Genomic DNA, 17,222 nt, shown 5'->3' with positions numbered 1-17,222 from the left:
CAGTCAATGCATCATGTGATGTCCACCAACATCATTAAGGTCAATTGAATGATTTACAGGTTGTACAATTCGCTCTACCTTTTCCACCTCTTTTTTTTATAGGAGCTTCATTATATCATTTGGATCCCAGAGCTCACATTACAGGCATCAACTTTGACCCAGAATCATCTGATCTGAGTTGGAGCTTTGTAGATTCAAGACCCATTGTTGAGTCTTCAGCATGAAGTCTCAGTTGACTGAGAAAGTGTCTCATTGTTGATGCTACCTTTCAGATGAAATTTGTAAATTTAACCACCTATTTTCTTGGGTTGATTGAGTAAATCTCCCAAGATTATTCAAGAATAATAAAGTTTCCCCTTTAGTCCTTGTCAACTTTATCCCTCAACCAACATCCCCAACTCCCACTGCCCCCAACACTATAGATAGGTTCATAGATGGGCTATACAGCATGGAAACAGGTCCTTCATCCATGCCGACCAAGTTGCCTACCTGAGCTAGTCCAAATTTTGGTTTGGGCCATTGAATTCAGAAGAATAAGAGGGGATCTTATAGAAACACATAAAATTATGAAAGGGATAGATAAGATAGAGGCAGGAACATTGTTTCTACTGGTAGGTGAGACTAGAACTAGGGGACACAGCCTTAAGATTTGGGGGAATAGATTTAGGATGGACATGGATTCTGTGGAATTCTCTGCCCAGGGGAGCAGTAGAGGCTCCCTCATTAAATATATTTAAGACACAGATAGATTTTTGCATAGTGGGGGAATTCTGAGGAAAAAGCAGGTAGGTGCAGCTGAGTCTATGGCCAGATAGCCTACTCCTGCTCCTATTTCTTATGTTCTTATGTATCCCTCTAAACCTTTCCTATCCATGTACCTGTCCAAATGTCTTCTAAACATTGTAATCGTACCCACCTCTACCACTTCTACTGGTAGCCCACTCCCTATCCCACCACTCTCTTTGTGAAAATCTTGCCCCTCAGGTCCCCCTTAAATCTTTCCCCTCTGCCCGCTAGATAAGATAAGATTTCTTTATTAGTCACATGTACATTGAAACACACAGTGAAATACATCTTTTTGTGTAGTGTTCTGGGGGCAGCCCGCAAGTGTCACCACGTTTTCCGATGCCAAACACAGCATGCCCACAACTTCCTAACCTGTAGGTCTTTGGAATGTGGGAGGAAACCGGAGCGCCCGGAGGAAACCCACGCAGACACGGGGAGAACGTATAAACTCCTTACAGACAGCGGCCGGAATTGAACCTGGGCACACTAACTGCTACACTACTGACACTCCTACCCTAGGAAAAAGACTGGACTATTCACCTTTTCTATAATTTAGTCAATTATCCTGATTCTGTTGATGGGATTTTGCTCTGTACAAATTAGCCCCTACAGAACAGCAGTGAGTGCATAGAAAATACTTCATCAGTTGCAAGGAGAATTTAGATATTCCTGGTCAGAGAAAGCACTGAACAAAACCAAATACTTTCAACTTGTGTGTATTGTTCCTGTATCCCAGCAACTGAGTCCTGAGCCCAGCTTCTGGTGATCACAACTCTGCCAGACGAGAGGAGCTAGATTTAGTCCTGTCAGCACTGGGACCCAGCGGATGGAAACCAAACCAGTATAAAGGAATTTTAGGGAGTCTGACTGTGAGTTTAGCCTAACCTGCAGGGGTGAAGGTTTATTCACAGACTGTAAATTACCTCAGGAAGGGAGGTCCCAACTCAGAAGCATGAAGCTTTACTTAAAATGTCTTTTTTCCCCAAAAGATGTTCTGGTTGCTATGCAGAGAAAAGTGGCGAAGAGCATTGATGGTCTAATAATATCTTCAGAGCAGCTCATGCAGTTGACGTAGAAGTGGAATGTTTCACAATATCAAAATTAAAACCACACGTGCAGATTCCAGCAGTTTGCAGAAAGCAGCTGTTATCCCAACCCTGCCAGATTCAACACATTCTAATGAAAGGCAGGCAGGGAACAGCTGTAAAGTGTTTGCCTGTCGTATAGAGATACCAAGGGGAGGTCAGGGTTAACAGGCTATATCTTTTCCAGAGAGATTATTATGTTCCATTGAAACTGCAGAAGGAAGAGCTTAAAAAGTCCTTTCACAGCCTCAGGTCCCAACGAGCTTTACTAACAACAAAGTACTATTGTAATGTGGGAATGAAGCAGCCAATTTCTGCACGGGAAGGACCCACAGGTAAACAAAACTATTGCTCTTATATGTTGTTTGAGAGATAAATGTTTACTTGAAAATGGCCGCAATCATTGCCAGCACAGCCTGTACTGAGTGTGTCCCTGTTCTGTTCCCATGGCCGTACTGACCTACTGCAGATGGACAGCTCCCAGTAACCTCACTGCCGTGGCAGTGCCCACTCCCAGACCACTGCCGTAGAGCAGAGTGGTCTGGGAGTAGGAGTGGGAGCTGAGCTCGGGTGGCAGAAGGAAAGATCTTGCCCCCAGTTTCCTGAGGGCTTTTTCACAGTTCATGTTGTCAAAAGTCTCCCATAAATAATGTAATTTACAAACATTTTTACTGTTATTAATGAATTCAAATAATATAGTCGAGTGAAGAAGAGTAAACAAAAATCCAAGCTTTTAATGACATCTGTGACACCTATCAATGAATGGGACTGTACACATGCCTGCACACAGCTGAGGGTTAGAAATCACATGGATCCTGCTCGTCACCTCCTGGTGTTGAGGAACTCTCCCTGAACTCGAGGTGAGGACAGGGTCAGAGCGAGAGGTCAGATGTGTTGGAATCGGACTCCTGGTGTGTTCTGTGTGTCTGGCTTTCATTCACTTTCCCTGAGTACCTCTGTCTTGTTGTACAGGGCAGTGGTGCAGCAGGCAGAGCTTCTACCTCATAGCTCCAGTGACCCGTGCTTGATCCTGACCTCCGCTGCTGGCTGTGTGGAGTTTGCACGTTCTCCTGATGATAGCAAGGGTTTTCCCCGGGTGCTCTGGTTTGCTTCCACATCCCAAAGTGTGCAGTTGGTGGGTTAATTGGCCGCTGTAAGTTGCCCCTCATGTGTAGGTAGTGGTAGAATAGAGTCATAGAGTTGGATTGCATGGAAAAAGGCCCTTCGGCCCACACATGTCCATGCCAACCAAGATGTATATTCAAGCTAATCCTATTTCCCAGCAGTTGGCCCATGTCCTTCTAAACTCTTGTCATCCGCATACCTGTCCAGATGCTTCTTAAATGTATCTAATGTACCTGCCTCAACCACTTCCTCTGGCAGCTGGTTCTATATATCTACCACACATTGTGTGGAAAAAGTTGCCCCTCAGGCTCTTATTAAACCTTTCACCTCTAACCTTAAAACTGTGTCCTCCAGTTTTCGATTCCCCAACCCCGGAAAAAAGATCGCTCATGCTACCTATGCCCCTCCTGATTTTATGTACTCTATGAGATCATCCCTCAGTCCCTACACTGGGGGAGTTGATGGGGAATGTGGGGGAGAACAGCATTGGTGTAAGATTAGTGTAAATGGGTGCTTGATGCTCAGCATAGACTCAATGGGCTGAAGGGCCTGTTTCTATTCTGTCTGACGCATTTTCCAATATATCCATCATTTCCATTATAAGCTCAATGTCTCCCACCCTGCATCCTTAAGGGCTCCATTCTATTCTCCAACTTCCTCCCTTCACCATGTCCAACTATATTTGACGGGGCTCTTGACCACATTTCCATTTCCTCCACTTCTGCTCTCACCACTTGCTTGGGGTTCTGGCTGGGTTTGTCCCGCTGAGCCAGGGAAAGGGTAGCAGGGTAAAGGAACTGTGGTTGACAAGAGAGGTGATGGGACCAATTGGGGGAGGGAGGACTGGGAGGAGGGGGTGGTTCCTTCTTTCCAACCAGCCCCCCCATTACCTGGTTCCTTTCCCGTCCCCCACTGATTCCATCTTCTCAGGCCCGCCAGCCCCTGACTCCCCCTCCCTCCCTGAAGCAGGGTCTCGACCTGAAACGTCGACTATCCCTCTGCCCATCCCTATATCGATGCTATATCGATGACTGCATCGGTGCCACCTCTTGTACCCGTGCGGAACTCAACAGCTTCATAAATTTCACCACAAATTTTCACCCTGCTCTCCAATTCACTTGACTATCTCTGACACCTCTCACTCCTTCCTCGATCTTTCCATGTCCATCTCAGGAGATTCCTTATCGACTGACCTCTTCTACAAACCCACTGACACCACAGCTACCTCGATTACAGCTCCTCCCACCCTGTCTCTTGCAAGGATGCAATCCCTTTTTCTCAATTTCTCTGCCTCCGCGCATCTGCTCCCATGATGAGGCTTTCCACTCCAGGACATCCAAGATGTCCAACTTCTTTTCTAAATGGGGATGCCCCCTGACTGTGGTCGAGAGAGCTTGCACCCATATCTCCGCCATTTGCCCCATCTCCGCTCTCACCCCCACCCCTCCCAGACCCAACAGGGATAGGGACCCCTTGTCCTCACGTGTTCATCCCACCAGCCTACGTATCCAACACATCATTCTCCGCCATTTCCGCCTTCTCCAACGGGACCCCACCACCAAGCATATCTTCCCCTCCCCACCCCCTTCTGCCTTTCGCAGGAACTGATCTCTCCACGATTCCCTAGTTCACACCTCCTCCCCCCACCACCCATCCCGCTCCCACCCCGGGAACTTTCCACCGCCCCCGCCATAGTTGCAACAGCTGCCCTACACCACCTCCATCACCTCCATCCAGGGACCCAAACAGTCCTTTCAGGTGAGACAGAGATTCACCTGCACCTCCCTTAATATCATCTACTATATTCGGTGCTCCAAATGTGGCCTCCTCTACATTGGTGAGACCAAACGCAGACTAGGTGATCGTTTCGCAGAGCACCTGCGCTCCGTCCGTAACCATGATCTGCATCTCCCCGTCGCCGGTCACTTCAACTCCCCCTCCCACACTATCACAGATATGTCAGTCCTCGGCCCTCCCCCACTGCCAGGAGAATTCCAAGCGCAAACTGGAGGAACAGCACCTCATTTTCCATCTTGGAACCTTGCAGCCTCACGGCATGAACATTGAATTCTCCCACTTTAAGTAATCCCTCCCCCCCCCTCCCCCCCACCCCCCTCCACACCTACCCCCACCGTGCTTCTCCTTATCTTCCCTTTCCGAGCCTCTCTCTCTTTTTACTATCCCCCTATTTTTTCCTCCTTACTTTTGACCCATCCCCCGGTGGATCTGCTCTCCCCTCCTCCCCTGCCCTGCCCATCACTATCTCTTACCTGCATCTAACTATCACCACCCTGTGCCCACCCTGCCTCCCTCTTTTGTCCACCTATCACTGCTCTGCTGTTCCCTCCTATATATTAGGCTTCCCCTTTCCTATCTTCAGTCCTGAAGAAGGGCCCTGACCCGAAACGTTGACCGCCTGCTTCTCTCCACAGATGCTGCCTGGCCTGCTGAGTTCCTCCAGCATCATCGTGTTTTTCATCTAGATTCCAGCATCTGCAGTCATTGTTTCTCATCATATCTTTAGATCAGTCAGTAGACCAAAGTGTGAGCCTGGGGTCTGTGGTACATGGGGGTGTACACCAGAGCTGGGGTCTGTAGTACATGGGGGTGTACACCAGAGCTGGGGTCTGTAGTAACACAGGGGTGTACACCAGAGCTGGGGTCTGTAGTACATGGGGGGTGTACACCAGAGCTGGGGTCTGTAGTACACGGGAGGTGCACACTAGAGCTGGGGTCTGTAGTACACGGGGGGTGTACACCAGAGCTGGGGTCTGTAGTACATGGGGGGTGTACACCAGAGCTGGGGTCTGTAGTACATGGGGGGGTGTACACCAGAGCTGGGGTCTGTAGTACATGGGGGTGTACACCAGAGCTGGGGTCTGTAGTACATGGGAGGTGTACACCAGAGCTGGGGTCTGTAGTACATGGGGGGTGTACACATGAGCTGGGGTCTGTAGTACATGGGGGGTGTAAACCAGAGCTGGGGTCTGTAGTACATGGGGGATGTACACCTGAGCTTGGGGTCTGTAGTACACGGGGGTGTACACCAGAGCTGGGGTCTGTAGTACACGGGGGGTGTACACCAGAGCTGGGGTCTGTAGTACATGGGAGGTGTAAAACCAGAGCTGGGGTCTGTAGTACACGGGGGGTGTACACGTGAGCTGGGGTCTGTAGTACACGGGGGGTGTACACCAGAGCTGGGGTCTGTAATACACGGGGGGTATACACCAGAGCTGAGGTCTGTGGTACATTGGGGGTGCACACCAGAGCTGGGGTCTGTAGTACATGGGGGGGTGTACACCAGAGCTGGGGTCTGTAGTACATGGGGGGTGTACACCAGAGCTGGGGTCTGTAGTACATGGGGGTGTACACCAGAGCTGAGGTCTGTAGTACATGGGAGGTGTACACCAGAGCTGGGGTCTGTAGTACACAGGGGGTGTACACCAGAGCTGGGGTCTGTAGTACATGGGAGGTGTAAACCAGAGCTGGGGTCTGTAGTACACGGGGGGTGTACACGTGAGCTGGGGTCTGTAGTAACACGGGGTGTACACCAGAGCTGGGGTCTGTAGTACATGGGGGGTGTACACCAGAGCTGGGGTCTGTAGTACATGGGGGGTGTACACCAGAGCTGGGGTCTGTAGTACATGGGAGGTGTAAACCAGAGCTGGGGTCTGTAGTACATGGGAGGTGTACACTAGAGCTGGGGTCTGTAGTACATGGGGGGTGTACACCAGAGCTGGGGTTTGTGGTACATGGGGGTGTACACCAGAGCTGGGGTCTGTAGTACATGGGGGGTGTACACCAGAGCTGGGGTCTGTAGTACATGGGGGGTGTACACCAGAGAGCTGGGGTCTGTAGTACATGGGGGTGTACACTAGAGCTGGGGTCTGTAGTACATGGGGGGGTGTACACCAGAGCTGGGGTTTGTGGTACATGGGGGGTGTACACCAGAGCTGGGTCCTGTAGTACAATGGGGGGTGTACCCAGAGCTGGGGTTTGTGGTACATGGGGGGTGTACACCAGAGCTGGGGTCTGTAGTACATGGGGGTGTACACCAGAGCTGGGGTTTGTGGTACATGGGGGGTGTACACCAGAGCTGGGGTCTGTAGTACATGGGGGGTGTACAGCCCAATCAAAAAAGCAGGAAAAATATATTCTGCTGCAGAAACAAAAGAAATACTCAGGAGACATTGTGGATAAATAAAAGACATAAGTGAACAAGTGAAACCAAAATCAAACCACCAGAGGAACTCGCAGGTCAGGCAGCATCTGTGGAGGAAGAGGGATAGTTGACGTTTCAGGTCGAGATCCTGCGTCAGGGAGGGAGGGGCAGTCAGGGCTGGCAGGTGATAGGTGGAACCAGGTAAGGATGAGATGATGGGCAGGTGAGCCAGGTGCGGGAGGAGGCTGGAGGTAGAGACAGAGGCTGGAAGGTGATAAGTGGAGACAACAAAAGGCCGCCGGTTCTGGAATCTGATATGTAAGGAAGGTGATGTGGAACCAGTTAAGGGAGGGATCCTGAGAAGATGGAATCAGTGGGGGGAAGGGAAAGAAACTGGGTGATGGGGGGGGGCCTTGGTTGGAAAGAAGGAACCACCCCCCTCCCAGTCCTTCCTCGCTCCCACCTACTGCCTGCCAGCTCCTGCTCCAGCCTTCCCCCTCTCCTCTTCACACTGGCGATCTCCTCTCTGCACTCTCAGTCCTGATGTAGGACCACAACCCAAAACGTCAACCATCCCTCTGGCCTCCAAGGGTGCTGCCTGACCTGCTGAGTTCCTCCAGCAGTTTGTTTCTCGCTCCAGATTCCAGTGTCTGCCGTCTCTTGCGTCTCCAAGGAACAAGTGAAGATGGGGAAAGGAGCATCCATTAAATACAGAGAATGTAGGGGTGTCCACGATAAGAGAAAATACAAAGCAATTAAGAGGGAAGTGAGAAAAAGGAGGAATTATGAAATTAAATTATCAAGAAAGATAAAGCAAAATAATAAAATATTTACAGACACATTCATGAATAAAGGAAGATTGGGGTGGGAATGGGCCATCAATAGATAAAGAGAGCAATACAGGTCCTCCCCAGGTTACGGCACGATTTCTTTCCTGTGAACTGTAAATCCATCCCACTGGTCTCTCAGGCACTCACTCCTATGTACGGGCTGTAGATAGGTCAGGTGTTCGTAAGCTGGGGAGGATCAGTACCACACAGGCAATGACGGGGAGATGGCAGAAATATCAAATCATTATCTTGCTTCATTCTTTACCAGGATGGGGGCGGCACGGTAGTGTAGCAGTTAGCATAGCCGCTATTATAGCGCCACCGGCCCGGGTTTGATTCCGCAGCTGTCTGTAAGGAGTTTGTACGTTCTCCCCGTGTCTGTGTGGGTTTCCTCCAGGTGCTCCGGTTTCCCTCCCACATTCCAAAAACAAAAGACTTACAGGTTAGGAGCTGTGGGCACGCTACGTTGGCGCCGGAAGAGTGGCGACACTTGCGGGCTGCCCCAGCACATTCTTAATGCAAAAAAGACGCATTTTACTGGTGTGTTTCGATGTACATGTGACTAATAAAGATATCTTATCTTATCTAGATAATCAGATGAATAATGAAATGAGTGCAGTTAGGAAAGTTTATTGAATAAACTGATTAAACTCAAAGAAGATTAAAAACTCTCATCTCGATGGATTGCATCCACATATGTTAAAATCAAAGGAAGAAATAGCAGATATATTTTTACATATATTCAATAATTTAGTTAAAAAATATGTACTGTTAGAGACTGCCAGGGAGCTAATGTACTACCTAGATTTAAAAAAGGGGATAGAATCTATTCAGGGAGTTATAGACCAATTGGCTTAATGTTGGTGGTAAGAAAATAATGGAATCCTGAGTAAAAGGGGGATGAGAAGAACATTGAAAATAGAAACCAACAACAAAGTGGCTTTGCCATGGTAAAGAGTGACTTGAGCAAACTTGCTGCATTGTAAAAAAGGAGCAGATATTGGTAACGCAGTATATGTAATTTAACTAGATTTTCAAAAGGCCTTTGTTAATAAACCCCATAAAAATGAAGTTAGAGGCAGGGAACAAAGTGGATTTCCTGGCTGGATACAAGACAGGGTACGGATGGGGAGTAAAGGGCAGCTATACACATTGGAAGGAAGTGGGCAAGTGGCTTCCATAGGACCAGTACTGGGACCACCTCGCCTCACAAACTACACTGATAATTCAGACTTGAAATCAAGAAAAAATTTAAACTTACAGATTATACTAAATTGAGGCAATGAATAACACTGAGGAGGATGGCAACAAATCTCAAGTGGACATTAATAAATGTGCAGAACAGACAAATCAGTGGCAGGCAAGGTTCAGCACAAATCCATGGGAAGTAGGACATTTTATAGGAATAGCAAGGTCACATTCTTGGAAGGGATGAGTCTAGATGGGATGTAGTCTAGAATAGGATCTCAGAGTACAAAATACACCAATCAGCAAAGGTCGTGCCACAGGTAAGCAAGGTCATAATTTTTATATTTTATTTACAGCGTGGTAACGGCCCTTTGGGCCCAACGAGTCTGCACCACCCAGTTTTTAAAACCCAAATTACCTACCCGTAAGTCTTTAGAATGTGGGAGGAAACCGGAGCAACCCGCGGAAACCCACGCAGGACACGGGAGAACGTACAAACTCCTTACAGCTACGGAATCGAACCCCGATCGCTGGCGCTGTAATAGCATCGCGCTGACCGCTATGCTACCAAAACAAAACAAGCTCTGGGGTTTATTCTAGAGTGACAGCATTGATACCTAGGCAGGTTATGTTAAAACTACATTGAACATTGATTAGTTGAAGTACTGCACACAATTCTGGTCACTTTATTATAGAAAGGGTGTAGAGGCAATGGAGAAAGATACAGAAAATCTTACAAAGATACCACCAGAGATGTAAGGCTACACATATCTATAAAGAATAACATCGTTTTCCTCAGGTGAAGGAGAATGAAGGAGAATGCAATAGAAATCTTTAAAACAATGAAAGATTTTGATTGAGTGGGATACAGAATGTTCCACTTGTGGGAAGAACTTAACCATAAAAATGTCACCAAGAAATCCATAGGAACCGTCTTTACCCCAAGAGTGAGGAGACTGCGTACTAAATACCACTGGCAGTGGTTGAGGTTTACAGTATAGATGCTTTTCAGAGGAGGCTGGACAAGTGCATGAGGAAAAAGAAATAAAGGGCTACACTTAGATGAGGGAAGACAGGAGAAGGTTCAAATGGACCAATGGTTTGTTTCTATACTGTATACCATCTGTTATCCTGTGTACATCCTGTTGAAGTTGATTCCTATCCTCCCTACAGTTCACTACACTTCCAGTGTCATCTATAAATTTGGAAAGTGTGCCTTATTCACACAAGGCCAGGTCATATTCTCAGCAAAGCAGTTGTCTGGTTGCAGTATCTGGGTTCTTGTGTAGCCTTGTGGGTGAGGAACTGCACATGCTCACAAACCCAGGAACAGCTGCAAGAGCAGGACCATTTACTACTAGGGCCCGTCCAGATAACTGCTCTATCCTAGAAAGCAGTCAATTGCAAGACAGTACTTCAAAAGGTAGTGGCCTTAAAATAAAGCCACCCTTAACAGACAAATTATAAGCATGGATGCTGTCTGTAAGGAGTTTGTACATTCTCCCCGTGACTGCGTGGGTTTCCTCCGGGTGCTCCGGTTTCCTCCCACATTCCAAAGACATACAGGTTAGGAAGTCGTGGGCGTGCTATGTTGGCGCCAGAAGTGTGGCGACACTTGCGGGCTGCCCCCAGAACACTCTACGCAAAGATGCATTTCACTGTGTGTTTCGATGTACATGTGACTAATAAGAAATCTTATCTTAATGCTGACTGCAGGGGATCACCATTGTAGACTTCTCTCTAGTCCAAGAACTGTGGTTCTTCACACTGTCTGTCTCTAGTCACTTAACCTTCTTTATCTGTGAATTAGTTTTCCCCCATGAGCTGAAATCTTTGTGACTAGCCTGTTACACTGTACTTTATTTGACACCTTTTTAAAAATCCTGATACGCCACTCAACTGCATTTTGCTCATTGATCCTCTCAGTAACCTCATCAAAGAGCTCTATCAAATTAGTTAAACACAATTTTCCTTCAACAAATTGAAGCAGGTTTTCCCTAATCAATCCACATTTGTCCAAATGACTGCTGATTATGTCCCTGATTATTATTTCTAAAAGGTTGAAGTTAAACTGACTGGGCTGTAGATGCTGTGTTTATCCTCATACACTTTCTTGAACAAGGGTAACATCTGCAACTCTTCAGTTGTGTCACCACCCCATTATCTGCAGATGGTTAGAAAATTATGACCAATAGCTCTGCAGATTACTAGCACATCTCCTGTCCCACCAGGGGGCCCAAACTCCCTCAACCACGGCCACCAAAGATGTCTACTGCCCATCCCCCACCTGCCTTTTGAAAGTCGGACCATCAAGCTGTGCTCACTCTCCCAGCTTACAACAGAAACTGAAAAGTGAGGACTTGGTACAGAAAGTCGTACAGTACTGGTCTGAAGAAATAGACGAGCTCCTATGCTATTGCTTCGATTTGGTAGACTGGTCCACATTCAAGGATTCAGCAGCCAATTTAAATGAGTATGTCACCACTGTCATAGACTTCATCAGCAGGTGTGTAGAGGACTGCGTGCTAAAGAAGCCGATCTGAGTGTTTCCAAACCGGAAACCATGGATGAACTGAGAGATCCACTCCCTACTGAAGTCCAAGTCTGAGGCATTCAACTTGGATGACCCTGACCTACCCAGGAAATCGAGGTACGACCTTTGCAAAGCTATCAGAGATGCCAAGAGACAATACCATCCAATCTAGAGTCCCAGACCAGCCGTCAGTTGTGGCTAGGCTTGCATGCTATAACAAGCTACCAAACAGTTGGGCAGTATCACTGCCAGCAACACATGATGAGGTCAATCCACTCTATGCACCTTTCAAACAGAAGGTCAGTAAATGTCACCACCTGCCCCGACAGCCTCTGATGCACCTGTACCCATATTTGCGGGGGTACTTACAGACATTCCCTACTTCAATCTGAGATTCCAACCTGCTTTAAGAAGACCACAATCTTCCTGTTGCCAAAGAAAAATAAAGTAACCTGCCTTAATGTCTACCGACCAGTGGCTCTGACATCCCCATCATGAAGTGATTTGAGAGGCTGGTCCATGGCACGCGTCAACTCCAGCCTCCCAGACAATCTTGACCCACTGCAATTTGTCTACCGCTGAAACAGGTCCACAGCAGATGCCATCTCCCTGGCCCTACACTCATCCCTGGAACATCTGGGTAACAAAGACACCTACATCAGACTCTTGTTTATTCACTATAGCTCCTCCTTCAATACCATAATTCCAAATAAACTCATCTCTAAACTCCTAGACCTAGGTCTCAGCACTCCCCTTTACAACTGGATCCTTGACTTCCTGGCCAACAGACCGCACTCAGTAAGGAGAGGCAACGACACCCATCAACAAATATTGAAAGGCCTGGATAAAGTGGATGTGGAGAGGATGTTTCCAGTAGTGGGAGAGTCCAGGACCAGAGGGCACAGCCTCAGAATAGAAGGACATCCCTTTAGAACAGAGATTTCTTTAGCCAGAGGGTGGTGAATCTGTGGAATTCATTGCCACAGGACGGCTGTGAGGCTGACTCATTGGGTATATTTAAAGCAGTTGATAGGTTCTTGATTAGTGAGGGTGTCAAAGGTTACGGGGAGAAGGCAGGAAAATGGGGTTGAGAGGGAAAAATAAATCAGCCATGATCGAATGGCGGAGCAGACTTGATGGGCCGAATGGCCTAATTCTGCTCCTATGTCTTATGGTCTAACATCTCCTCGACTCTGATGCCCCCCAAGTCTGTGTCCTCAGCCCCTTACTACACTCCCTATACACTCACGACTGTGTGGCCAAATTCTGCTCTAACCTCCATTTACATGTTTGCAGATGACACCACTGTAGTGAGCTGGATCTCAAACAATGACGAGGTGGAGTACAGGAAGGAGATTGGGAGCCAAACAGAATTGTGTCAAGACAACGACCTTTCCCTGAATGTCTGCAAAACAACACAGCTGGTCATTGACTTCAGAAGTGGGGTGGACTACAGTCCTGAGGTGGAGATAGTTGACAGCATCAAGTTCCCTGGTGTATCACTATTTGTCCTGGTCCACCATGTGGACGCTATGGCCTAGAAAGCACACCAGCGCCTCTACTTCCTCAGAAAGCTAAGGAAATTTGGCATGTCCCTGATGACTCTCACCAATTTTTACAGATGCACCATAGGAAGCATCTTATCTGGATGTATCACAGCTTGGTATGGCAACTGCTCTGCCCAAGACTGCAAGAAATTGCAGAGAGTTGTGAACACAGCCAGTCCACCAAGCAAACCTGCCTCCCTTCCATTGACTCCATTTACACTTCCCACTGCCTTGGGAAAACAGCCAACATAATCAAGGACCCCTCCACCCCAGTCATTCTCTATTTTACCCCCTCCATCAGGCAGAAGATATAAAAGCTTGAGAACACATACCACCAGGCTCAATGGCGGCTTCTATCCTGCTGTATCAGACCCTTGAAAAGGACCCCTTATTTGCTGAAGATGAACTCTTGATCTCTCGATTTACCTTGTCATAGCCCTTGGACAACTTCTCTACCTGCACTGCACTTTCTCTGTAACTGTAACATTCTATTCTGCATTCTGTTTTTCCTTTTGTACTACCTCAGTGTACCCATGCCTGATCTGCCTGAATAGCATGCAAAAAAAGTTTCTCACTGTATCTTGGTACATGTGACAACAATAATAAACCAATTATCAATTTCCACACCTCAGCAACCTAAACTGCATCACATCTGGACTAGATGGTTTATTAGGCAGCTTTCTAATACCTCTGTCAATTTATAGACCATCCAATATCTCACCTAATTTTCCTTTGCTGAGATTCTGGCAGCACCTTCCCCCTTAATAAAGACCAATACAAAATACTCAGTCAATGTCTTAGCCATGACTACTGCCTTATCATGAGCAGATCTCTTTTTGATTCTTCATCAGCTGCACCTCTCTTCCACTACTTGTTTAGTTTACATGACTTTAGAAGGTTTTGGATTCTCTTTCTCCTCCCAGTCTTTTCAATTTCCACTCGCTTTGCCCCGTTTTCTTTGTTTCTCTCTCTCTCCCTCAACTTTCTATAATCTACCAGATTCCTACATGTTATCGACTCGGCATCAGCCATGTGTTCTCTTTCTGCTTCTTTCTATCTCTTTAATAACTGAGAGTTGTGGCTTTAGGATTTGGGTTGGGTTAACCCCGAATGCTCTAACTCTCTTCCTTATAGGAATGTACCTCATGTGCAGAACCAATTTCTCCTTTGTTCATTGATAGTTTTGCTAATCTTTGTTTCCAATTTAGATTTGTTCTTATCCTATTGAAATTGATCCTTCTCCAACTGACTATTTTAACCTTAAAAGTCCTTTCTAATGTCCTTTCCCTTAACTATTCTAAATCTTATGATACTATGATTGAGTTCCCTAAATGTTTCCCTCCATTTTACTTGTTCCACTTGGCCCACCTCACTCCCGAGAGTCATCTCCAAATTAATTCTGCCCAATATTTTGTTCCTCATTGGTTGGAACAAGAAGATTTCCTGAACTCATTGCAAAAATTCTTCCCATCTTTGCCCCTATTTTGTTACTATTCCAGTGTATATTAGGATGGTTGAAATTCTCCATTATCGCCACTCAATGGCTTTTCACATCTCTGAAATCTTGCACCTCTGTGTCCTTCCTACTTATAGGTGGCCTGTAGAATACTCTCTCCAGTACTGTGATGGTACCTCTGTTCTTTCCTAACTCAAACCAAATCGATTCTGTCCTTCACCGCTCCAGGTTATCCTCTCTCTCTGGTACTGTTCCATGATCCTTGATCAATATTGCCAACACCACCCCATGCTCCCTCCTCATCTTCCTTCCCTTCCTTATCTTTCCCAAACTTTTCTATCCATGAATATTTAGTATCCCAATCTTGCCCTTTCTTTTACCGGTTATTTCCAACATCATAACCCTTGTGCCTCACTATACTTACAGCACTCAAACCTTGTTCAATACAATTCATGTGTTTGTGTATGTGTATTACAAACCTATCTTACACCTTTTCTGTACTCTCCCTTGGTCTGGTCCTAGTTTTTGTTTTAAGTACAGTCTCAATCCTTTGTGCATCTTTTAATCCATTTTAACACCACATCTTGGTGCCCAACCCCTCCTGCCAGGTTAGTTTCAAACCTCAATTGACAGCACTTAGTGAGCTTCTCTCTGATGATATTGTTTAGGTTTAACATGTGGCCTGTCCAAGTCCCATCTCCGAGAATCAGTCCCAATGTCCTCAGGAATCTAAAGCCTTTACTCTTGCATGATCTCTTCAACCAGACACTTCTTTGCAATATCCTTCTAATTTCTATATTCAATTGAGATGTAGTACAGAAGTAATCTTCAGATTATTATCTTTGAGGTCCTGCTTCATGTCTTTTTGATAGCTCCTTAAAATCCCATCCCTTACTCTAACTAGATCATTGGTACTGATGTGTTCTGGGTCACTGAGTTCTGAGGTGACTGACAAGGCCATTGTGGGAACTGCAGACTGTTTCATGGATGGTGCAGGAGATGCCCAATGGGATGGGGAGGTCAGTAGTTTGTAAGGTGGTGATTTCCTTCCCTTTTCCCAACTGGATCCTCGACTTCCTTATTAGGAGACCACAGTCAGTGTGGATCAGTAGTAACATCTCCTGCTCATTGATAATCAACACAGGCGCACCTCAAGGATGCATGCTTAGCCCATTGCTCTACTCTCTTTACACTCGTGACTGTGTGGCTAGGGACAGCTCAAACACCATCTATAAATTTGCGGATGACACCACTGTTGTTGGCAGAATCTCAGATGGTGATGAAGAGGCTTACAGGAGTGAGATAGATCAGCTGGTTGAGTGGTATCACCACAACAACCTCGCACTCATCTTCAGCAAGACCAATGAATTGATTGTGGACTTCAGAAGGGGAAGTCGGGAGAACACACACCAGTCCTCATTGAGGGGTCAGCAGTGGAAAGGGTGAGCAGCTTCAAGTTTCTGGGCATCAACATCTCAGAGGATCTATCTTGGGCCCAACACATTGATGCAATCATGAAGAAGGCATGCCAGCGGCTCTACTTCATTAGGAGTTTGAGGAGATTTGGTATGTCACCAAAGACCCTTGCAAATTTCTACAGATGTACAGTGGAGAGCATTCTGACTGGTTGCATCACAGCCTGATGTGGAGGCTCCAGTGCACAGAATCGAAAGAGGCTGCAGAGGGTTGTAGACTCATCTAGCTCCAGGAGGGGCACAACCCTACTGCCATCAAGGACATCTTCAAGAGCAGTGCCCTCAAGTAGGCGGCATCCATCACTGAGGACCCTCACCACCCAGGATGTGCCCGCTTCTCGTTACTACCATCAGGGGGGAGGTACAGGAGCCTGAAGACCCACACTCAATGTTTCCCCTCTGCCACGTTATTCCTCTTTTGCACTATTTATTTATTTTTGTAACTTAGGGTAATTTTTAAGTCCTGCTGCCGCAAAACAACAAATTTCACGACACGTCAGTGACGACAAACCTGATTCTGGTTCTGACCCTTCTGATTCCGACCGGAAGCCCGGGGTTCCGGTTCCCTGCAAAGCGGCCGCCCAGCCGCTGGGGGGCGTCAGCCTGGGATGTCCGGGGGGTTTGACGTCACCAATGGCGATGCGGACCAAATCATTTGGGACTGAGAGGGAATTCTTCCTTTACATAGCAGAATAAAAATTATCATAAACAATTTTACTAATATAAAGACCAATGTCATTAGTAAAATACAAATAATAACAACAATTATGATCTTTGTTTGTTTGTTTTGGATGTTGGATCTCCGACTGTTTAACGTTACGAGCTCTTCTCCCCCCCCCCGCAGCCTCCGCCGTGATTGGGCCGTTCGAGATGCCGCCTGGGTTCTCGCGAGAGTTGGTGCCGGCGGGCGGGTAGCTGAAGGTGAACGGCTCCGGCGGGACATCGGGCGGGTGAGTGGCCGCGGCTCGGGGACGGTTCCTGGGGTGAGGGGTGGAGGGGAGGAGGTGTGAGGGGGTGGCTGGAAGGTGAGGGGGG

At 47.1% G+C, this 17,222-nt stretch overlaps 1 protein-coding gene across 1 annotated transcript in view; it reads left to right on the top strand.

The window, feature by feature from the left end:
• The first annotated feature begins 17,031 nt into the window (after positions 1–17,031).
• Positions 17,032–17,222, top strand: part of ncoa4 (nuclear receptor coactivator 4) — a 33,373-nt gene continuing 33,182 nt past the window's right edge. The window contains exon 1 of the mRNA XM_052041769.1: positions 17,032–17,137. The gene's annotated coding sequence lies outside the window, so the exon portion shown is untranslated. The remainder of the gene's footprint in view (positions 17,138–17,222) is intronic.

This window comes from Pristis pectinata, chromosome 30 (genome assembly GCF_009764475.1).
Source record: "Pristis pectinata isolate sPriPec2 chromosome 30, sPriPec2.1.pri, whole genome shotgun sequence".
Lineage (NCBI taxonomy): Eukaryota > Metazoa > Chordata > Chondrichthyes > Rhinopristiformes > Pristidae > Pristis > Pristis pectinata.
The sequence above is the reverse complement of the archived record's forward strand: the minus strand, read 5'-3'. Positions and strand labels throughout refer to the sequence as shown.